Source organism: Phoca vitulina, unplaced genomic scaffold (assembly GCF_004348235.1).
Source record: "Phoca vitulina isolate PV1807 unplaced genomic scaffold, GSC_HSeal_1.0 scaffold67, whole genome shotgun sequence".
NCBI classification, from domain to species: Eukaryota; Metazoa; Chordata; class Mammalia; order Carnivora; family Phocidae; genus Phoca; species Phoca vitulina.
This window is the reverse complement of record NW_022589770.1, coordinates 10,086,733-10,112,049: the sequence shown is the minus strand read 5'-3', so window position 1 is coordinate 10,112,049 and position 25,317 is coordinate 10,086,733. Positions and strand designations below refer to the sequence as shown.

At 34.2% G+C, this 25,317-nt stretch overlaps 1 protein-coding gene across 45 annotated transcripts in view; it reads right to left on the bottom strand.

Moving 5' to 3' along the window:
* Positions 1-25,317, bottom strand: part of PTPRD (protein tyrosine phosphatase receptor type D) — a 2,332,398-nt gene that overhangs the window by 2,077,766 nt on the left and 229,315 nt on the right. The window contains exon 1 of one of the 45 annotated variants that reach the window (XM_032392362.1): positions 9,526-10,913. The exons of 43 other annotated variants lie outside the window; for them this stretch is intronic. The gene's annotated coding sequence lies outside the window, so the exon portion shown is untranslated. Of the gene's footprint in view, positions 1-5,720; positions 6,416-9,525; positions 10,914-25,317 lie in introns of those variants that run through there. One more of the 45 variants, XM_032392361.1, reaches the window with a different exon arrangement.

The window sequence follows — 25,317 nt, the reverse complement described above, 5'->3', positions numbered from 1 at the left end:
GTTAGTATTCAGTGCTTAATTGTATTAAATAAAGAAAGATAATTGTGGGGCAACTTCTAAGATTGAGGGTTGATATACAATAGGCAGATGCATAGGTCTCTTGTAAACTCGACTTTGGCATGGAAAAATCACATCGTTGTTACTGAAATGTAAGACGTAATTTTGTTGCCCATATGTGTGTATATATTACAAATCTAGTACTTAATATCATGATGGGGAAAAATAATGCTAATGAAAGGGGCCTTTTATTCTAAAATTGGAAATTCTTAGGTTTATTTACATCATTTGATCGGTCTTTAACATTTGAATATTCATTGTTCAGCCATCCTTTCTACATAAATCAAAGTAGAAATGTTTAATATCGGAAAGATTATGGGTGAATACTGTTTTCTATTATTGTGTATGTACATGTACATTTTCTTACATTTAATTTTTAATCAAAGTAATTCATATATAATTAAAAATCAAGTAATAAAAAAAAGTAATAAAAACAAAAATTTCTGCCCTCTTCTTTATCTACCCAGAGGTAAATATCATTATGTCCTTAAGTAGTTTCTTCTGTTAGTTTCCTTACCATCCCTTGGTAGTAAGTATTTATTTTAAATAAGGCCCAGAAAGCATTTGGTAGTTTTTATATTTAGGAGAATGCTAAAATTAAAATATACATAAGCTTTTCAGTAACAAGAAGATTCTGGCACTAATTATTAATCTGTTTTCTTTAATTTATTTCTGGGAACAAGGAAGAAAAGCAGTATTAACCAGCAGTGTGATGGGTTGAACATAAATCTCCAAAATATGTGTTTTTATAATTAAAAATAATTGTGTGTGCTGCAGCGAACTAAGTTCTGCAGTGTAATTAAACACATTTAACATATATTAACTCTATAAGTAATTTGCATAAATTATTCTGCTTAACAATTTTAGTGCACACCAGGGGATACTGTGATTTTTATCAATGTACTCTATTAACTAAATGGATAATGATATGGTTTTAAAAGTTGAGATATAATTACAAGCCCCTAGGATCTCCGAATGAAGAGTGTTAACAGGCTATTGAAATAATTTGCCAAAATTACAGAGAGAATTGCATATGCTGTTTTGAAAATTGAATTTGAACCTCTATACCTAATCTTTTGACAAATAACAACCATGTATTTATATTTTCTCAATGTTCCTTTCCAGATTTATTAGTTCATATTCTAGGCTTTTCTTCTGAGAAGTACTATTATGCATATATTTCTATATCATTATGGTCATAATTTATCTTAATTGAAAATATGGATAAATACTCGATTTTGTGGACTACAAGGCAGTATAATAAAACTAGGGTCCCTGAACTTGACTTCTGATTCTTCGTTTGGTCACTAAGAGACCAATGAGTCAGAGCAAATTCTCTCATCAGCACTGTTTCTTTACCTATAAAATGTGATGGATTTGAACTCGTATCAAAATTCAAAGAGGTTCCTCCCTGTACTTCACATAATCAGTCATAATTTGTGATTATCCTGAAGGACCAATAAAAAGCGGGAGCAAAGAAGAGCAAAAGGTCTTTGTCTCTGAGCGTTGACCCCCTTGCCTTCTCCTCTCTTTCACTGCAAAGTTTGGAGTAATCTTTCATCCGTTGGTACAGGGATTGCTGGCCATTCCCAGCAAGTGAACTTGTATGCAATTGTGTATATTACACCCCTGGTTTATATAATTTTTTAGAGTTCAGACCAGAGACCACTTCAGGGATAAACATTCCAAATGTGTAAAGAATTAGTAAGGAATGTGAATTAATTGAAAGAAATCCTATTTCCACTTGTACAAGAAGAAAAAAAAAATGCCTATCAATAGAACCACTATTTTGATTGCTTCGATGGCTTCACCAGTTTTGTTATGTTTTGATTATTATACTATTTAAAAAAAATCATCTCCTGGAGAGATTTCACTAAAACACATGGGAAGATTAGAAAAGAAGCCAAAGGGGCACCTGGGTAGCTCTGTTGGTTAAGTGTCTGCCTTCAGCTCAGGTCATGATTCCGGGGTCCTGGGATTGATCCCCACATTGGGCTCCTGGCTCAGCCTGGAGCCTGCTTCTCTCTCTCTCTCTCCCTCTGCCCCTCCCCCTCCTTGTGCTTTCTTGCTCTCTCTCTCTAAAATAAATAAATAAAATCTTAAAAAAAAAAAAAAAAAGAAGCCAAAGTAAGCAAGAATTAACTTCCTGCTCATTTACCAATAACCTTGACCAATAGGGAAGCTGAGATTAAACTCTAAGAGCTTGGGGACACGAGCAAAGCTCAAAGTGAATTAGAAGGGCATGCATACTTTCTCTCTGACTGTGCAAAATGCAGGAAAGGAAACTTCTCGCCCAGATTTCAATCCAGGATAGACATTGTAGAAGCTGGTCTTCTTTACCAGAATTTAGTTAGCATTTACTATAGATTAACTAATGCAAATACTTCAGAATCATTGGTAGGTTTTTTTGTTTGTTTGTTTTTTTCCCACAGACTGTCCACATATTTCAAAACTAGAGCTACTGCCTCAAAACTCATATTCAGGGAAAAGAAACATACCACTAATAACTTTTCACAAACACCAACAGTAACAATCTCTCACACTTTCACAGTGCTTCCCAAATTCCAGGCACTGCCTTGAGTACTTTCTATATACAAATCCCATTAATCCTCACAACAATGTCCTGATGTAGACACTATTATTTCCCCCAATTTTTAGATGAAAATATCTGAGGAACACAAAGGTTAACTGTTTTGTCTGAAGTAAGGGAGTCAGGATTTGAACCCAGTCAATCTGGACCCAGAATTTGAGCAAGAACTAGGCAGTAACTGAATCTAAAACTGAATATGTAAACGTTTTTCAGGGAAAATTTCACATGTATAGAGAAACCCACTTCTTTAAATACTTGTTCTTAAATAAGAATTTCTTCTAGCTCTCTTGGACCTCATTATAACATTAAAATGTGAGTATAAAGAACTTTGTCTACTTTGTTCACCACTGTGTCTTTAGAACCCAGAATAGTGACTAATGCAGAATAGGTTCCTAATAAATATTTGTGGAATAAAAATAAATGTAATGAGTATAGTTATAAAGTAGGCTTATTTCAGAAATTTAGTGAAGTAGAGCTAGAGGGTGGGTCATTTGTTCGGTCTTTACTCTCCAACAACCCTATTTATTGTCAATCTGTTCCTGATTCCTAGGTGTCCTTATTCAGTTATTTTCAAATTTAATATTCATAAAATCACTTGGGAGTCTAGTTAAAAGGCAGATTGTGATTTAGAGGGTCTGGGATGAAGCCTGAGTATCTGAATTTCTAAAAAGCTCCCAGGTCAGGTCAAGGCTATTGGTCTAAGGACCACTTTTTGACTCTCAGGGTCTTATAAGTGTCTGATAGGTGTGATTTTCAGATTTCAGTAATAAAATTGACTGAAAAGTCATAACAAGTAACAGAGAATATAAACATTATGAACATCATGATTCTATTTTTTTTTTTACATACTCCCTGTCTCATTTACACTGTTGCCATTATTTTAGGACAAACTGAAAACTGACATTTTTCACTGCTACTGGAATGATTGTCACATGGAATGTAAAATTCTTCAAGCTTCACTCAGGGACATACTGTGACGCTTTGTTTGGATATCTCCAACTGTCAATGTTTTCCCTACGACCTTTCCTATGGATTAAACACAAATAAACACATACTTAAAAATTTGAAAAGGCAAGCTATCTTACAGTAAAGATTAAATGGAAAAATGCAGAAACATCCACATCAACATTTCTTGAATTCATTCATCATTCCAGGATTTAAAAAGCTAACAAATAAACTAATAAAAAAGTGATCCATTATGTTTTTGCAATGATAAAGTCAAGCTCGATTCCCTTAATTTCATACACATTGGCAGAGGCAATAGAAAACTATTAAAGTCATCAGTATTATTTAGCAAACACTCTTATTGCATTTAATTTGTTCCAGATACTGTTCCGATTGTTATATAAATATTAAGTTGCTCAAAAAACATTACATTCCAACAACTAAGTACTATTATTATTATTATTATCATCTCCATTTTACAGGTGATAAAACCAAGGCACAGCAAAGTTAAACATACCACCTACATCTATTTTAATGGATGTCCAATGCTGTCTAATGCTGTCTCCCTCCATGAATTTCTAAGGGAAATAGATGCTTGAGATTTCCAACGATTTGAAAAATTATATCCAACTATATTTTTGGTTAATCTCAAGAATCAGACTTCTTCCAGTAACTTAAAGTGTCACAAACAGAACAGTGGCAAATACTCTATTAAGATGTAGAATGATTACGGCTTCAGGAATGCCAAGGGAAGTGGGGTATGGCAGGAGCAAAAGGAGGACTGGCTTTCTTCTCCAACATAGTATCCTGGGTTCATGTTACTTTGCACTGAGCATACACTGCTATAATGAACTAATCTAGTACCACCATCACCAGATGCTACCTATATTTTTTGTAGCTTCCTGGAAATTTAGAAATATATTTCCAATTGTCCTTTAGACATCCCCACCCACCTTAGTACCATGGTAATGGAAAGCAAATATGTCAAAATCTCACACAAAAATGTTTCTTTCCCTGAAGTTCTGTGTTGGAGAGGGATGTTCCCATCTGCTCATTAATATCATTAAGAACGTCACAGGTATTCTCAAAAATGCTCTCTTTTTTTCCCCATATTATATTTAATTGTTCACAAACTTATAGTACCTCAGCATAAGACATCAGCTGAAGTCCTCAGCATCTCTCCCTTAGACTACTGGAGTACCCTCCAAGATTCTCATGACTTCACTTCTCCCGTTATTTGTGGATACTCTCACTGGACTTGCTTTTCTAAAGCAGATAGATAGTCTGTGACTTGCCCGTTTAAAGACCTAAGTCATCCACTCTCTGCTTATAGATTTCAGCTCAAACTACTTAGTGAAGTATATAAAGCCATTTCTAATTTAACCCCAGAATGCTTCTTCAGCCACAGCCACAACTATTTCTTTTCCACATGAATACCTTACAATGTCCTTAAAATCTTTTTAATATATACTTTCTGTCCACAATGTCCTTGTCCACAGTTTTAGTTTGACAATTTTTATTCGTCCTCCAAAATGATGTCTTTCCTAGCATTTTTCCATTTCCCCAATAAGAATAAACTTTATCACTCAGATTTCCTATGTACTTGAGTGTATTTTGGATGAGTTGCTCTAGATTATGGCTTTCTCATAGGTAAGAAATTCTCTCACAATTTTTGGTATACAGGAGGAACTCAATAAACATTTATTGAATAAAAAAATGAAAAAAAAACAATTGGGATTAACCAATAGTTTTACCTTAATAATTCATTTCATGACTTTGGATATAATTTAAATAATAATTGAACAATGAATTAATAACATCATTAATATTAATTAGTGCATGGCATTTTGTTTCACATAACACCTATTATAATGATTTCTCCCTTTTAGATGAAAAAGGATGCTATCTGTAGCTACCAGAACAATGGAAGTAAATATATATTAATAGTCTCAAAAAGCCCAAGGACATCTCTACTCTATTCCCATAGTCATGCCTACGGAGAGAGAATAATCTAAACAGTCAATTGCCAGTTGGTGTAAACAGTTGACTGCCAAGAAAAAAGAAAAGTCACTTCCATTGAGTTCAACACGGATTTCATTATCAGGAATGTGTTTAAAAAAACACTGACACCACTGTGGTCCTTCTGTAGGTGGTTTGTCTGACATGTGGGAGGCTCAAGTCTGGTAGGATCATGTAGTGCTGCTGATGCGTGGTTCTATGATTTATGCTTCTCCACGCCATCTGCAGATACAGGTGGTTCCTGCTTTGTGCTATGATCTCTTTCTGGAAACTCAGCTGGAGAGAAAACAATAGCAAACATTATTTTCTCTACATCCACATTAACAGCTATGTATATTCAGATTCAAACCATATTATAGATGGTTCAATGAAGTGAGGAAGTTTGCAGTTATCATTTCAACCTCTAGATGGTGATGCAGCACTAACTTGACATTTGTACTACTTGAACTCATTTGCTGGAGTCCCACCTTGTTCCCCAGGGTAGCCAGAAATTGTGGAATGAGCACCCTATTTCAGACTAAGTAGAAGAAGATCTATTAGATATGTTGAGATGAACAAAATAGAGAGGTGTAGATTAGTGAATGGTTGTATTGCACACTGCATAGTGTTACTGACACATGCTGAGACAACATAAAATTGTTACATGTCATACTTTTGATATTTTAATATTTATAAGTATGAGGATTTTCAAAAATATTCAAAAGTAGAGTGAGTGATGTAACGAACCTCCATATGCTCATAACTCAGCTCGAGCAATGGCCTATGTTGTTCACACTTATTCCCACACACTTGCAAGCTTTTTTTTTTTTTTAAGATTTTATTTATTAGACATAGATAGACACAGCGAGAGAGGGAACACAAGCAGGGGGAGTGGGAGAAGGAGAAGCAGGTTTCCCGCTGAGCAGGGAGCCCGATGTAGGGCTCCATCCCAGGACCCCGGGATCATGACCTGAGCCGAAAGCAGCCGCCCAATGACTGAGCCACCCAGGCGCCCCTTGCAACATGTTTTGATGCGACATATATGAATGCATTAAAATCTCATTATTCTTCTCAACAAAACAACTTTGCGCAAATGTTTTGACTTGATATTAACCTTTGAAAGGAAGACTAAAGGTGTAGTGATTAATAAGAAACAAAGGGTAGCTTCTTGGATCTGTTTCTTAACCTGGGTAGGTGGGTTCACCTTGCTGTAATTTCTCTAGTTATAGACTTATAATTTGTGTATTTTTCTGTCTGCACATTATACTTTCAAGAAAGGGAAAGAAAAATAAAAAGATGAACAGCAAAGGGCACAGGTCTTCTAAATCCTGGCTTCTTGACAGAAATAGGTTTAGATTATGGAGTATCTCCTCCTTATTGACAATTAGAATCAGGCAGAACTATGATGGAAAAATTTAACTGAACTGCAAAGTTTAGGGAGAAATTAAAAAGAAGATTCATTTGTGCCAAAGCATTATACAAAGATCCTGGATGTTACTTCAGGAAAGTTCTTAAAGTTTTAGAGAGTCATCATCTTGATCTGGAAGGTAAGTGGGAGATACCATAAGAAGAAGAAGAAAGGGAAGGCCAATCCACTTAGCTCACCTTTATCTACTCAGGTCTCTGAGCCACGCACTGCCACGCGGTTTTATGGGGATAAGCACCATAATTACTTTACTGAAATGAAATGATGGAATCTCTACTTTTTGGAAACCCACCAGGAGACTAAGAAATAAGGCAGAGGAAAAATAAAAGTATAATCAATGGAAAAGTAGGAAGAGATAAAGATATATAACAACAGGGAGAAAAGAGGAAAAATAGAAGGTAGGGAGAGCCAAGTATATAAAAGTTGTTCTCACTTAACTCAAAAGGCTCCTTTACTACTCAGTGACTATCCTCCTTTAAGCGTCTAGAGTGTTCAAAGTGCTATTTTATGTCAAGATAGGTAAAAAGGGGTGCAGAGAATACATATTTTAAATTCAGACAGATCTTGATCAGAACTTGAGGAAAATGCTTAACTTCTTTGTTTTAGCTCACTTATCTATAAAAGGAGTTAAGAATATCTGCCTTTCAGGGATATTTTGATTATTAAAGGCAAGATATAATATAATGCCAGCACATTGCTGGTGACCAATTAGTATCTATCATTATCAATATTATCATTATTATTATATAGATAGATATTGTATATCTTATTATTAGAGTTGGTAGTATTATATTTGCATCTAGAAATAAGTCAAGGTAATAGCAGGTATTAATGGATATTTGTTAGCTTGATAAACAAATACAATTTGAGCGCAAGCAAATATAGCCTTGGGACATCTTATTTTGCTTTTGTCACATAATGCTAAGTCTTCTTTAAAATACTGAAGATAAAAAATATGAGTTTTCTTCTGCATATGGTGTTTCTAATAGTGTATATGACTAATAATGGCTCATTTTAGAATTTACTAATAATAAAGGAAGGTAGGTATAATCCGAAGTTAAGTCATCTGGCTCACAGGCATCAGCTGCTCCATATCTAACTGGAGACCTGGATGGATACGTTCTACATCTGGATACAATGATGGATATATATATAGCCCAGTTTTCCCTCTTCTTTTCTAAGTTTAACTACTAAAATGAAATAACACATGATTGACAGCAAACATAATCTCTTGCCTGTCTCAGAAATAAATCAATCCAATAGATTTGGTTTAAACTGATCAATTAGAGGTGCTTCTATGAAAGCAATATGATGAAAGTAATAGGGTGTGAATACAGAAGAGAGATACATAACTAATCTTTATACAGTCATATGGTCATGCTAATGTTATAGAACAAAGCCTAGGCATAATTTATACATGCTAATGTTATAGAACAAAGCCTAGGCATATAGAACAAAGCCTAGGCATTACCATTCCCAAACAGGAATGTAATGAAATGTTTTGGAATGGTAATGAAAGAACCTAATGATACATCATGCTACAAAAACTTACTGACTCATAGAAGGAATTTTCATCAACATTAAGTTACCTGATAAAATTAGTGATTTTCTTTTTTTTTTTTTTTAAGATTTTATTTATTTGCGAGAGAGAGAATGAGAGACAGAGAGCATGAGAGGGAAGAGGGTCAGAGGGAGAAGCAGACTCCCTGCTGAGCAGGGAGCCAGATGTGGGACTCGATCCCGGGACTCCAGGATCGTGACCTGAGCCGAAGGCAGTCACTTAACCAACTGAGCCACCCAGGCGCCCAAATTTAGTGATTTTCTTAAGCATGAAAAAAAAACAAAAAACAAAACAGTATGGTTAAACAGTTAAAACTCAACAAGACAAGGTTGCCTTACTCGTTCTAGTGGCTTGAGTAGTGTTTACTGTCGAGAATGTGTCTTTTTTATTATATATGATAAAACTAAACAAAACCATTAAGGTTATATAGTACCATATGTCTCAACTTTAGTAGACAACAAGGTAAAAAAATTGTGCTAATGTTGGATTTAAAAGATCCATACGCTATTTCTCGTTTTGCCATTTACTAGCTATTCAAACTTGTGCAAACTATTTTGCCTCTTGGAATCCACTTGCTTAATAACAAATAAAGCATTTGGGCCTCAGCAAATTCTTAGCAGTTGTAATGTTTTAGGATCCCACTATCCTTTCTATTATATTCAATTAGTACACTGCATCTATTTTTCTAAAAGATCAAACACGAAATGACAAGTATGCTTTAATTCTAGCGGCCAGGAAAGTCCGTGTCCTGGTGGTGTGGTGACAGTGACGGGGGCTGACCTAAGAAAGAGAACAAAGAAGGTGGGAGAGATCTGGCTGTATTTCTGTGAACAGCTACCGCTGTAGTTAAGAAGCACCTAGAAATGCCTTTGAAAGACAAGTATTTGCTGATATGTGTAAGAATTAAGCTAGTGGAAATGATTCTAGATAATTTTTCAAGAAACATACCTAGTAGAAAAACCTCTCTTCTGAGTCTCAATCCCTTTAATTTCTTTCTTTTAAGTGCTAACAACTGACCGTTGTCCTTCCATTCAATTCCATATCTCCATGAACTGAATATTTTACAGGCATAAAGCGTTCTGGATCAGACACTAAAGATGGAAAAATAATCATCAGTACCTTCCCAAGGAATAGCGTTAACTGAGCTCCCCAGTACTTCAGAATATTTTTTTCAAATGAGTAACAACAAAAATTCTCAGTTAAGATAAGAAAGATATGTAGCATGCTGTATCAAAAGGAAACATAGGATTAAGAAAAGAGCAATAACGATAGCTACTAGTTAGCTAGGGCTTAATTATGTGCCAGGCATTATCTTAATACTTTACATATATTATTTCATCAAATATTCATAGGCACAGTATGACACAGACACTAATATTATCCCTCCTTTATCCGTGTTGAAACTGAGGCAGAGAAAGATCAAGTACACTGACTGAGGTCCTACAGCTCAGAAAGGCAGAGCCAGAACTTGAACAAGAAACTGCCACCATTACACCATGCTGCTTCTCAGCAGTGTTGTCAAATCACATATTTCAGAACATTCTTTATTTTCATTGTTCTTCATATGTTCTATAGCCTCTGACTTATTTTTTCTCCTCATTAAAAAAATTTAATTAAAATAGTCAATGAAAGAAAGAATCACAGCACATGTTCACTAGCAAGTCGCATAACCAACCTCACTAAAAATTTCAACTGAGAGTGAATGTATTAATTTAGTTTTTAATAGAAGCTCTAACACCATGAGATACTTCACTTTCTTGAGGCTGTTCTATTTTTAGTGCAAGTATTCACTGACATTGTATAATGCCTATTGTTTCATGTCAATCTAAAAATCAAATGGTTCTCTACTAACCTTCTGCATGTTTTGCCTTGGGAAACATTCATGTAGAATTTTAAAATATGTTGAATTTGGACTAATCAAACTAATAATTAAACAAGACTCAATTTTTCATTGAGGTCTGTCTATAAAATTTCTGTAGCCAGAATAGGGTTTACTCATCTAACTATAGAAATCTTCAAAAATATACTATGTTTAAATGATATTTGATATACGAAGAAGCCAGTACGTTTTCTCAGGTATTAAACATATTCCACCTACATGCACCTTTTTTCATATTAGTCAGAAAGACCTCATTTCCCACCTTATGACTGTCTTTTAATAAAATATCCTTCTCCTTCGATCACAGAGGCAGACATGTAATGAGTTTCTCTCTAATCAATAGCCCCTCCCCTGGTCAGAGGAGTTGGGCATGTGATGTTTGCTGGAAGTGTTTCTGTCTGTTGGAACCAGCAGAAAAATTGCCTCTTCCTTAAAAATGCATTATTTTAATTATTTTTATAAAAATAAAATAGGTAAAGAAATTCAAATGTTAAATTTATAATGAAAAAGAGCAGTCCCCCAATCCAATTCAATTCATGCTTCTCAATGACTATATTCTTCAATGCTTTTTAAAAGTATGCTCATACATATACATATTTCTATGTGATATTTAATGTTAGATATTGTATAGTGAATGTTTAATATGAAAGATATTTAAATATCTAATACTCTCTCACCACGTATACTTCCCTTCCTCTATTCAGCCAATACAGTGTTCTGATATAATAAGGTCAGGCTATTACTCAGTGTTTATGCTCTTAACAGTTGGCTAAATACGACTTACAATTGAGAAAACTGCATATTAAGATTTTATTTTATTTTTTTTATAGAACTTTTTCCTCCCCACTTTTTCCATCTCAGTTTTTAAAATAATTTGGCCCCCTGGGGCGCCTGGGTGGCTCAGTCGTTAAGCGTCTGCCTTCGGCTGAGGTCATAATCCCAGAGTTCTGGGATCGAGCCCCGCATCGGGCTCCCTGCTCAGTGGGAAGCCTGCTTCTCCCTCTCCCACTCCCCCTGCTTGTGTTCCCTCTTTCACTGTGTCTCTCTCTGTCAAATAAATAAATAAAATCTTTAAAAAAATAAAATAATTTGGCTCCAAACTCTCTGATACCACTTAAAATGCCTTTGGTTATTTACCTTTTTTTTTTTTTTTTTTTCTTAGATATATCCCTTTGGACTCCTTCATCCTCCTGTTCCAGTCTGGACTAATTATTTCTCTTGCTCTATTGAGTAGCTTTCCTCTTGGCTTGGAATCTTCTTCTTCTCTCTCTTGTGATGGATACCCTGTTCCCTGAATTTACCTCTCCCTCCTTCTTGATTTACTCCTTTTTGGTGAAGGACATCTCAGTATATCTGCCTGAGAAAGATGCACATGCGGTAAATTTTGGAAACACAGCATTATAGAAAATTGATCATTGTATATGATTAAAAAGTTGGCTGAGAATATAATTTTAGGATAGAAAACTTTTCCTTGGAATATTTTCAGAGCATATGGTGTTCATTTCAGAATTACATAACCACTGCCTTCTATCTCTCAGAGTTGATGGTAAAATGTCTGAATCCATTTTGATTCCTGATCCTGTTATGTTATCTACTTTATCTCTTGGGTCATAGATATGACCTCAGTATCTCTTAGTTGGAGGATGTGATGCTAATGGCTAGCACCCATTTCATCAACCACATTTACAGTGTTGAGTGATGGGCAGGAAAAGAAGTCTGGAAGCCAATGGTGATAGGAGAAGTTAAGGCTGATACAAAATCAGAAGCAGAGATGAAAAATGTAAAGAAAGGGCAAGAAAATAGTGACAAAAGTCCCGGATGTAGTCCTGCCTAATGCAAAGTGTGCAACCCACCCTGCCCACATTTATTCTCCTCCACCTTTTGTTGCTATTAGTAAGCTAGTTTGAATTGAGTGCTAGTTATTTCAGTGAAAAAGAAACTATGTTAACAATATATAAGATCATACTAAAAGTAATTTATGAGAGCCACCTTCTTGAGGGAAAGGCAAATAGGCTTCAGACTGTTGGATTAAAGAAGAAAGTATTTTTAGAAATTATTAGGAGCAGAACATTTGGGGTAAAAATCAATTTGAGACAGTTTTGGCAACTTTTGGGATCTCTTTATATAGGATATGTGTGCATGCATGTGTGTGTGTGTATGGAAAAATATTTCTTTCATAAATGCAAAACATCTACTTTTTTAATCTTTAAGCTTCACCTAGCACATCACTTTTTAATTTACTATTTATTAGAAAAACTGATCTTAATACAATCTATTCAGTTTCTTTTTCCATTTTGAAATGCATTAATGCATTGGTTTTATTAAAATTGTCCTACTTGCTTATTTTTTGTTTCTTTGTTGAAATCTGCTTATTTTTATTCTTTCTTGGTTTGTGTTGAAAAAATGCTGAAGTTATGATTTTGCTTGTGTTCAAACCTAGTTGCATCCTTTTATGTAGAGTGGTATCATTAATTTTATTTTCCTAGATAGCTAAATAAAGTAGGAAATTATTTTTTTTCCTTTTGACTGAATAATGGCTTAGAAAGGAGTTTTTAAATTTCAAAAATTTAAGTAGTTGATATTTTATATTTGTTACACATTTTAAAGTTTATCTTTTTTGGCTTCTGGAAATTTTATGGAGGTTTCTTTGTGCCTTAATGTATGAACAATTTTTTAAAAGTGTAGTGAAGATATTCTCTTTTCTGTTCTTGTTATAGATAACCAGGTATGTTTGTTAGTATTAATAATATGTAATTGTATTAAACTATGCAGATCGTTGTCCTCTGCCCTTTTGATATTTATATTACTGGATAGTTATTGATAAAGTATAAAGGGTGACACACATCTTCATGTTTCTGTTAATGTTTTCGTTTTGTTTCCAGAAGCTTTTGTTTAGATATTTTTATGTAATTTAACATTTCAAATAGTTAATGATGTCCATCTGAATTTTAGCTCACAACAATTATTAGTAAAAGGGAATCCTCTTATTCCTGTTTGTACTTTTCACCTTAAGTTCAACTTTGTCCACCATTAACACTTTCATCTCTATGCCATCTTCCTGTTGCCTTTTGCATTGCTGCCTATTCTTTTACTCTAAACCATTACATACTCAGCACTTAGCACAGTGCCTGACTCAGGGTGAGCACACAGTTGGTATGTTACAAAAAGGATACATGTAAGTTTCATTTATTTCATGAGTTTTCAATAAGCTAATGTTCCCATTAATGTTTATAAAATCTCATTACAAAAAGTAGACTAGAGGATAGGCCTAAAAGTAGAACTAAATATATATATCATGTTCACCTTCATAATTTCAAATTGATGAATTTTATAAAAATTCAATATAAAGTAGTATACATCTACTGAGTTAAAAATGAGGTTAACCTACTTAGAATATGCATAAACTTAGTAAAAGCACTCAACTTCATAGAGTCAAATATGAGATTTCATTTGGTGAACTGACTTGAATTTAGTCTCTATCCAAAAACCTACTCGTGTTTTCAAAAAACTTTCCTTGTTTTCTGCACTTGCACAGCTCCTGGCATCGAATTTGCAGATTACAATATATTTGAGTACAACAAATCTTTTAGTCTATGAGCTTTCTCAGCGTCACCTGTATATTTATCTGGCACTAATTAGATCACCACTTTGCTCTGTGAAACAATATATAAGTGTGTGAAATAAGTAACATAGACTGGACACTAGATCATTAGTTAAGATAATGCCTTTGAAACATGGAGGCGGGGATGGAGACTTGAATACCTTGTTGCTGGAAGCTACAGCCTTCCCCCATTCCTTAATGCACCTGACCATCTGTTTCAGTTTTTCCCTTCTTGCTCCTTCCCTTACCATATTTGTTCCACTTACCCTTTTTCAAAAACATCCCTTTTTATAGCCTTCCCATATTTCTCAGTTTACTTAAAAAGCAGATTTGGCAATACCAAGCCCACATTTCTGCATGTCAGTAATTGGCTGGAGCTAAGCAGCAGCTGACCTCTGGAACCAGGAAGTACACATTTCATTTTTCTACGTTTTATTCCTGATCCACTTCATTTATTTACATTATCATTATGTTCCTTTAGGTTCTGAGCTCACATCAATCACAGCATATCTACCAGGCTTCCGTTTGGTCCGCACATCTTCATAAACGCCTTTGTTTATATCAATACCTGCATGCTATTATTTAGGGCAAACATTTTCCATGCTTCCTTAGCTGTGAGATATATTTTCAAATTCTCAGGAAAATCCTTCTTGAGGGGTTTATGTCCTCTAAGTAAATACTTTCTTAGAAAAGAGTATCTCTTTCTGGTCACCAGATGGACTTTTAAATAAGTTGATGCTATAGGTTCTAAATCATAAACAAAGTGATGCAATTGTGTTAGAAATTTAAATTTGTGGGCAAGTACAATGTAAGAATTATGACTGTGGTTGGTTTTAGTGACGTTGCTTTATCTAGAGGTCAACTGTGCTTATAAATCCATGCCTTTTGATAAATGTCATAACTAGATGAGTTAGTTATTAAAAAAAGGCACTCCCCTTGATGCTTTTTGGGGGGGAAAGGCAAATCCAACAAGGCAACCACTCTGTTCCATGCTCATGCTGCTCCACCTGTTGGGATCTGCCTATACAATGACTGTCAGTCTCTCGACCAGATGAACCAGACCCCAGATTCCTCATGGCCCTCCAGATCACAGGGTTAATACCTGGATTAGGGAGAGCTAACAGTCTTAATCTTGCCAGGCCTCAGAACCCTCTCCCTCCTCCCTGTTCATTTTAAAGAGTTGGGAGGTAGTAATAAAGTGTGACTTTATTTTCTGCACATCTGCTGGTTTCACATTTCTTGTGTTAGGGCTTACTTGATTAGAAAAAAAATGCACTTTTCCTTAGTTTATAACTAGGATATCCATCTTTTGCAAACAGTTGACTTTCTTGTTGGTATATATGACTATTTGCAATTAATTCGTGAGCTCTTACTAAATAAAAACTGTTAACCAATTTTCTAATATGAAAATTCACTTTCTGCCCAACAATTTGAAAATGCTGTGAAAATGCTGTGAAGCAACATGGGCAGTTTATTTTAGATAATTATATTAAACTAAAGAGGTATTGAACAAATAGATAAGTCACCTTTTGAATTTTTTTAAAAATACAGATTTACAGATCTGGTTTGCTTATATCAGAATGGGTTCTTTATGTAAATTGGATCAATCAATTATTGAAGTTTAAATTTGGGGGGAAAAAAACTACTTACTTTTTCTGTTTGATAAGATATATATTTCCAGATCAAAGCTAACTGGGTCATTCAATGGGCAAGTGACTAAGTTTCCATGTTAAGTTGAACCATGAACTTGCATTATGATGTTTCTGGAACAAGGTGATGCTGTGTGCTACAAATTATTTCCAGAATGCTTCTGGGGGTAATTCTATGCATACAGAATTAGATCTAGTTACAGTTAAAACTGTAATGCTGATCCTTTTATTTATTTTTACTGTCTACATTATTATGTGCATTGCTGATACAATTTCACAAGTTACAGTGTTCCTTCATGTCCTCTGAATTTTATAACCCGGAGAATACTTAAGTGTCATTTCAACTTGTTTATAGCAAGTAAGGAGAGGATATCTGAAATGTACTTTTAAATACTCTCTAATCAGACATGTGATGAATCCCAAAGCAAAATCATGTTAGTGTGTTCTATCTTTGCTAATAAGATTCCCTTGAAAATAACAAACAGAATAGTTCAGTAATTTAAAAACTGGCACATTATTGCTTTAATAGGAACTGTGAATATTTTATCAGCATAATCCCCAATGAATAATTCTGCTTTGTTACTTTCCCTTCAAGGAGAAGAGTACTTGAAGTTATGATATGTGATGATAGAATCTCTCAAAAACCTTTGAGATTCTTTACCAGGTGACTCTGAAAATCTTGGGATTTCTCTTTTGAATACTAAGAGATAGTGCTCAAAATGTGAATCAATTATTTGTCAAAATTCTCTAAATATTGAGATTGGCTTATCGTGCCCTCTTTTGAATTTGCAATTTATCCTTCCATTTGTTTCAAATATGTGGCATATTAACTAGCCTTTTAACTCTAGGATTTCTTCATTAATATCATCCCTCTGCCTTTTGTTACAATGTCATACACTCTAATGTGCACAACATTTTCATCAAAGACACTTTACTGAGAACCTCCTGTATAGCAGAGTGACACTACCCAATACTGAATGTGCTTCACTACATTCCTCAGAATATATTGCAGTTAGTTGAGGTTATGAGACCAGTTATGGCCAACGTATGAAGAGTCAAAATGAATTATGTTATTCCCTAGCAGATATTCTTAATTGCAGATATGCTGACTGTTCTTTGCTAATTTTTTCCTCACTTTACTGAGATATAACTGATATGTAACATTGTCTAAGTTTAACGTGTACAACATGATTTGATACACTTATACATGGCAAAATGATTACCATAGTAGGGTTAGTTAACACTGCTCTCACCACAAATCATTATCATTTCTTTTTTGTGGTGAGAACATTTACAATTTACTGTCTAGCAAATTCAATTACATAATACGGTATTATTAACTGTAATCACCATGCTGCACATTGGATACACAGAACTTAGTCATCTTACAACTGAACCTTTATACCTTCTGTCCAAGTTCTCCCCATTCCCCACCCCTGTCCCCCCATCCCTAGTAATAATACATTCCACTCTCTGTTTCTGTGAGTTTAGCTTTAGATTCCACATATGTACAGTATATGTATATATATATATATATATATATATACACATACATATATATATATTCCACATATATATACTGTGTGTGTGTGTGTGTGTGTGTATATATATATGCACATATATATTCCACATATCATGTCTTTGTCTGACTAATTTCACTTAGCATAATGTCCTTAAGATCCATTCCATGTTGGCCGAAATAGCAGAATTTCCTTCTTTCTCATAGCTGAGTAATATTCATTAAATATATGTGAGATTGCTCAATCATATAGTCATTTCATTTTTAATTTCTTGAGAAATCTCCATACTGTTTTCCATAGTGTCTATACTAATTTACATTTCCACCAAGAGTGCACAAGGGTTCCCTTTTCTCCACATCCTTGCTAAGACTTTTTATCTCTTCTCTTTTTGATGACAGCTATTCTAAAAGATATAAGGTTAGATACCTCACCTCACTGCAGTTTTGATCTGCATTTCCCTGATAATCAGTGATGTTGAATACCTTTTCATGTATGTGTTGGCCATTTGTATGTCTTCTTTGAATAAATGTCTATTCAGTTCCTTTCTCCATCTTTAAATCAGATTGTTTGTTTGTTTTTTGCTATTGAGTGCATGAGTTTTATATGTTTTGGGTATTGACTCCATATCTGATATATGGTTTTCAAATATTTTCCTTCATTCTGTACGTTGCTTTTTCATTTTGATGATTGTTTCTTTCATCATGCAGAAGCTTTTTAGTTTGATGTAGTCCCATTTATTTTTGCTTTAGTTGCTTGTGCTTTTGTATCATATTCAAAAAACCATTGCCAAGACCAATATCAAAGAATTTTTCTTTGTATTTTCTTTGGGTCTAGGAGTTTTACAAATTTGGGTCCTATTTTTAAGTCTTTCATCCATTTTAAGTTAATTTTTGTGAGTGGTATAAGATAAGTGGTCTAATTTCATTCTGCATGTAGTTTTCCCATTAAGTAATATTGGCCCCTTTGTTAAATATTAGTTGACCATATATGTTAGGGTTTATTTCTGGGCTTTTAATTCTGTTCCATTGGTCCTTTCTTCTATTTTTATGCCAGTACCATACTGTTTTGATCTCTATAACTCTGTACTATAGTTTGAAATCAGGAAGTCTGATGCCTCCAGCTTTGTTCTTCTCTCTAAAGACTACTTTGGCTCTTTGAGCTTTTTCTTTTCTTTTTTCTTTTCTTTTTGTTCTAAAAAATACCATGGGAATCTTGATAGTAATTGCACTGAATCTATAGGTGGCTTCAGGTAGTATGGATATTTTAATAATATCAATTCTTTTGGCATGAGATATTGTCCCATTTATTTGCACTTTCTTCAGTTTTTCTCACCAGAGTCTTATACTTCTCAGTGTACAGATCTTTCACCTCCTTAGTTAAATTTATTCCTAAATACATTTTTTAAATTTTGTTTGTTTATTTATTTATTTATTTATTTATTTATTTATTTATTTAAGAGAGCGAGAACATGCTAGCAGGGGGAGGGACAAGGGGGAAGAGGCAGAGGAACAAATGGACTCTGCACTGAGCGCAGAGCCCAATGCTGGGATCTGTTCCACCACCCTGAGATCCTGACCTGAGGCAAAACCAAGAGTTGGAAGTTTAACCCACAGAGACACCCAGGCACCCCATATTCTTAAATATTTTTTGATGCTGTTTTGAATGGGATTCTTTTAAAATTTCTTTTTTCAGGTATTTTATTGTTAGTGTATAGAAACACAACACATTTCTGTATGTTGATTTTGTATCTTGCAAATTTACATAATTCATTGATTAGTTCTAATAGTTTTGATTAATCTGCAAATAAAGACATTTCTATTTTTTTCTAATTTGGATGTATTTTATTTCTTTATTTTGCCTAATTGCTCTGGCTTGGACATCCAGTACTATGTTGAAAAGGAGTGGTGAGTGTGGGCACCTTTGTTTTTATTCTGACCTTAAAGGAAAAGATTTTAATCTTTCACCTTGAGTATGATGTTAGCTGTGGGCTTGTTATACATAGCCTTCATTACGTTGAGATACTCTACTTCTATACCCAATTTGTTGAGAATTTTTATCATGAAAGGATGTTGAATTTTGTCAAATTATTTTTCTGCATCTAATGAAATGATCATATGATTTTTATTTTTCATTCTCTTAATGTGATGTATATTTTATTTGTGTATGTTGAGACATCCTTGCATCCTAGGGATAAATCCTATTTGATCATGGTCTATGATACTTTTAATGTGCTATTGAATTTGGTTTACTATATTTTGTTCAGAATTTTTGCATTCATATTTCACCAGGGATATTAGCTTGTGGCTTTCTTTTCTTATAGTGTCCTTTTCTGACTTTGGTATCAGGGTAATGCTAGCCTTATAAATGAGTTTAGAAGTGTTTCCTTCTCTTTGATTTTTTTGGGAACAGTTTGAGGATTAATATTAATTCTTCTAACCATTTGGTAGAATTCACTAGTGAAATCACCTGGGCTTGGGCGTTATTTTTTTGATGAAATTTTGGTTACTGATTCAATCCTTTTACTCATTATTGATCTGTTTTGATGTCTATTTCTTCATAATTTAGTCTTTGCAGGTTGTGTACGTCTAGGGATTTAGTCAATTTCTTCTAAATTATCCAATTTTGGGAACATATAATTGTTTATAATAGTATTTTATGATCCTTTGTATTTCTCTGATATCAGTTGTCATACCTCTTCTTTCATTTCTAATTTTATTTATTTGACTCTTCCTTTTTTTCTTAGTCTAGTTGAGGGTTTGTCAATTTTGTTTATCTTTCCCAAAAATCAGGTCCTGGTTTTGTTGACCTTCCTATTATTTTTCTGGTTTCTATTTCATAAATTTTTGCTCCAGCCTTTGTTGATTCCTTTCCTTCTGCTAATTTTAGGCTTAGTTTGTCTTTTTTTAGTTCCCTGAAGTGTAAAGTTAGTTTGTTTATCTGAGGTTTTTTTTTTTTTTTTCTTGAGATAAGCATTTATTGCTATAGCTTCCAATTAGAACTGCTTCTGTGACATCTTTTAAGTTTTGTGTTAACTTTACATTTCAATTTGTTTCATGATATTTTTTGATTTATTCTCTGACCCACTGATTGCTGAAGTGTTTAGTTTATTTCCACATTTGTGAACTTTCCAGCTTTCCTTCTGTTATTGATTCCTAGTTTTATACTCTTGTGCTTTGGAAAGATGCCTGATATGAATCCATTCTTCTTAAATTTATTAGGACTTGTTTTGTGGCCTCACATATAGTCTATCTGAAAAATTTTGCATGTATGCATGAAAAGAATGTGAGTTCTGCTGCTGTTGGATGGAATGTCCTGTATATGACTGTTAGGTCCGTTTAGTCTAAAGCATAGTTCAAATCTAACATTCCCTTATCGATTTTCTGTCTGGATGATCTAACCATTGTTGAAAGTGGAATATTGAAGTCCCCTACTATATTGTATTGTTATCTCTTCCTTCATTCAGATCTGTCAGTATTTGCTTAATATATTTTGCTTCTCTAATGTCAGATGCATATATATTTATGATTGTTATAACTTTTTGATTAATTGACTCTTTTATCATAACATAATGACCTTCATCGCCTTGTGTTATAGTTTTTGGCTTATAGACTATTTTGTCTGAAGTAAGTGTAGCTACCTTTGCCCGTTTTTGGTTTTCACTTGCAGAGACGTGGAATATCTTATCCATCCTTCACTTTGAGCCTATGTGCATCCTTAAAGCTTAAGTGAGTCTCTTGTAGGCAGCATACAGTTGGGTGTTGTTTTTTAATTCATTCAACTACTCTATACCTTTTGATTGGAGAATTTAATCCATTTACATTTAGAGTAATTATTCACAGGTAAGGACTCACTAATGCCAACTTAATTATTTTCTGGCTAATTTTTAGTTCCCTTGTCCCTTTCTCCCTCTGCTGCTCTTTGTTGTGAACTGATGATTTTCTATAGTGGTATCTTTTGATTCCCTTCTCTTCATCTCTTATGTATCTACTGTAGGTTTTTGTTTTGGGGGTACCATGAGGCTTACATAAAATATATTATAGATATAACATTGCATTTTATTTTGATAACCATTTAATTTTGATTGCATACAAAAATTCTACTCTTTCACTCCCTCCCTTTTTATTTATTTTTATTTTTTTAAAGATTTTATTTATTTATTTGAGAGAGAGAGAGTGTTGCTGTCTTCACATTTGAAGTAATAGACACCTCTTCCAGTCTCTACTAACTTCCTTCAAGAGAGAAACATCTTTCATCAGCCCTTCTAGGGATTTTGAGCCTTTTTCAGACCTTCTCTGGGTATACCTGCTCCATGCTTCTTGCTCCCTGTTGTGGCAGAATTCTTAAGCTTGTATGCCTTCTTTTGATCCTGCAATGTACCAGGCTGAGTGCTGTCTGCTCCTTTTTGTTTTCCCTAGGGTGGCACTAAAGTTCAAGATCGCGGTCTTTCCTTGGCCTGCATGTTTTGGCTGGTTTTCTGTGCATGCTCACTAGCTATTTGCCAAAGCTTACTCTTGCTACCATAGGGAGTGTCCATAGAAAGACAGTCACAAGGAGTGTGTGTGTCTGTCTGTGTGTAATGTAAGGTGTGTAGGGGGTGCCCATGAACCAGTGGGGGGATCCATGGGCAAGATGTCCCTAGCAGTACATGGGTGGGCATCTCTTGATGGAGTCTGCAATGCAGTTAGTAGAATCTGCATCCCTTTAATGCCTCTGAGCATCCTATCTATGGCTCCCCAATCTCCTCCTCCACCCCCCACCAATTCATGCAGCTCATGATTCAGTATTCTGGATGGGACAAGGGAGAAATGAGATTCTTTGTCAGGATTCCTCACAACTGGGGAAGCTGGGTACTCACACATCCTCTCTCACTTTCCTCAACAGTAAAAATCACAGGCTGAGAAGATCTCTCTTGGCTCTGAGCCCTATTGCCTTGAGGAGGGGTAACATTGGTAAAGTCAAACTGTTCCTCTTACTCTCTCCAAAGTGTCCAGACTTATATGTTGTTGTGTTTTTTTTTTTTTCTGTTTTTTGTTTTTTGTTTTTTTTTTCTCCAACAAGGTATGGTGGAATTTCTTCACTAGAAATCTGAACTTCACAAAGGCCCTCTTGTCCGTGGGTGATTGTCTGAGATGGAGTTTTCCAGGGGCTCCTGTACCACAAACAAGAGGGGCTACAGATGTTCATGGGCCACTGCAGGGTCCACAGCCAGGACTGAGTTGTGTATGCCTATTAATTACTGCAATCGTGAGTGAGACTCTTCCCTAGTTCCTTAACGTATGGTGTTGGGTTCAATGTAACTCCAACAAAGGCACTTTTGTCTGTAGATTAATGCCAAATTAATGCCAAATTGGTAATGTGGATGGAGGGACATGACCAGGGATGTTTTAATCAGTCGTGCTGCGGACATCACTCACTGTATGCTCTTTCTTTTTCTGTTGCATCAACCCTGGAAGTCTTGAGTTTGGATAGTACAGCAAGTATGGACTATCCCAATAATACAGGAATGAATAAAGATAGTATAAGGAAGTTAGAGCAAAGGATAAATTATAGAACAAATAAGATTATTTAAGAAGTAATATTAATGCAATAAAGACATGTCTTGATATTCTACTTACTTGCTAGAGGTAGTCCTCAAAATTAATTCTGAATTTATAAGTGGTCAATGTAAAAGGGAAACACAGTTGGTTAGTTATTGTGTCCATAAGATAAAAATAAACCAGTTCATTGGGGAAAAACGTCTATTACTGGTATTAAGAGAGAAAATTCTCCTTTAATTTTAATAGGCAGGGCAACATGACCTAATGAATCTATTTATTCTTTGATGCCATTTAAATGCAGGGCCATGTAGTTTTACATCAGAGGAGATGCTGCTGAAATTTACTTTGATTATGTAAATCCTTAAAACAGACTATTCTTGAGATTCAGTTAGGTCAGGCTTCGTTTTTCCTATTCAATATGAACTTGTCAACATCATGCAAATATTCCACCTTTTAAATATATTATATGCATGAAATTCTACTTGAAGTGTTTATAGAAATAAAAATAATTTTATATCCAATCAACTTGTGTTAAAAGAATAATTGAGTTCAAATTAGAGTATTTTCTTAAAAACTATAAATTATTTTTTCCATATTAATTTTGAGTTATTCAAACTTTTCTATCTTTCTAGCTTATTCACTATCAGAGATGTTAGAAGAATGTAATGTAGTTTGAAGTATGTGGTAAATTTCTCATAAATCTATCTAGAAATTTCCAAATTTCCGTGTGTTGTTATGGAGAACCTATTTTGTGTCTGAATCTTTTTTATTCAAAGTACTTCTATTTATGTAGGCAAAATCTATCCAGAATATCTGAGACTCTTCTTTCCTTTCCTTTTTTTTCTTTTTTTTGTAAAGCTACTTTTGCCAATTTGATTTCTAATTAATTTTTTTAAAAGAATCTGAAAGAAACACATAGATATGTTGTATTTTTTAAAGCACGATATCAGTAAGGAAAACACTGTCTTTCTCAGAAAGCTTTGCAATGTAAAATTGAGATTTCATGGACATTCCGTAGAAATCAATGATCCATAATAGCACAACATTCACGCTGGGTTCTGGGTCAATATAAATACCAAAGAACAAAAGATGAGAGCAAGATGCTTTTGAACATGCTTTTCAAATGTTTTGGATCCACTTGAATTTTAGGAATGGTATTTTTAGTTTCCTCGCCTAAGAAGGGTTAGCAGGTCCCTGAAAACTGAGTACCCTGGAAAAGATATCCTATAGCAAACACCAAACACTACTATCATCTGACTGAAAGAAAAAAATGTCATCATTATATGGCCCGTTGCCTTTATTAAAAAAAAAAAAGGTAATATTAAGTCCAATATAACTTAGGATTTTTTTCATGATATTGAGAAACTACTAGAATATTCTGAAGTTCAATGGAACAAAATGCACTATTAATTTCTGATAAAAAATAGTTTGAAGATTGAAAAATGACCACAAACATTGTAAATTTATTTCTCAGACCCTTATCATCTCAGCTCACATATTCCAACAACCTTCTATTTGTTTTCCTCTACCTTGAATTCCACATATTCTGTGAAAAGTATATTTGAATTCGATCATGTTGGGTCCATTATGCCATGATCAGAATACTTTTTATCATCTTTATCAGTTTGAAAGATGCACTTCACACATTAGAAATAGTTTTTCACAGGTAGATTTACACTTAGTTTCTCCGAACAGAATTGACATATGGTAGAGATTTTTAAAAATGCCCAAGCTGCTTAAAATAGAAAGAGATTAGTAGAAAGTTCAACTTGATAATGTAAAATGAGGAATAGTAAATCAACTAAATAAAAAAGGAACTAAAATACAAAAATAAAACAGTCATCCTAGCCCTAAATTATTTTTTTAATGCTCTCAATTGTACATCATGGAAAATTACTCATTCAGTAAATTTTTTTAATCATAATATTGTCTGGCTACATACCACCATTTTAAAAAAGAGTATTTTTTTTCCCCTTTAGTTGTAAAGCACTTTTCTTCTTCAACTGCCACCATTTCTTAGGTATTTTAGTTGCCTAGGAAACATCCAAAGGTTGTGCTGCAATAGCAGGAATTCATTTAACCACCAAATTCCCTTTGTAAGCCAGATTCATCATTTATATATTGTAGAAGCCTTCAACAGAATACTTGACTGCAGCCAACTGGCTTGTTACCATATCACACTTTCATTATAATGAAATGGGCCAAACAGATTTTCAGAGAATTAAAGCACAAAATTATGGTTCTTACAATGTGATCTGGAGATCATTTCCTTGAGATTCTAAAGTCTGTGAGACTGAATATCTATTTTTGTTTCTGTTAATCTAATCTTTTATCTGGCTACAAAAGACCAGCACACATTAGCACTGGAGAGGGGCCACTTTATCCTCTTCTCACTTTTTGTTAAGTACTAAGATACTTTATATAAGAAACCAGGAAACGGTTTATCACATACAAAGTGATCTTCTACAGATTATTTGGCTCTGATTTTTATGTATCAATATAGCATTGGTGTGAAGGAAAATTATGGGTTTAGGTCAGACAGAAGTGATTTATT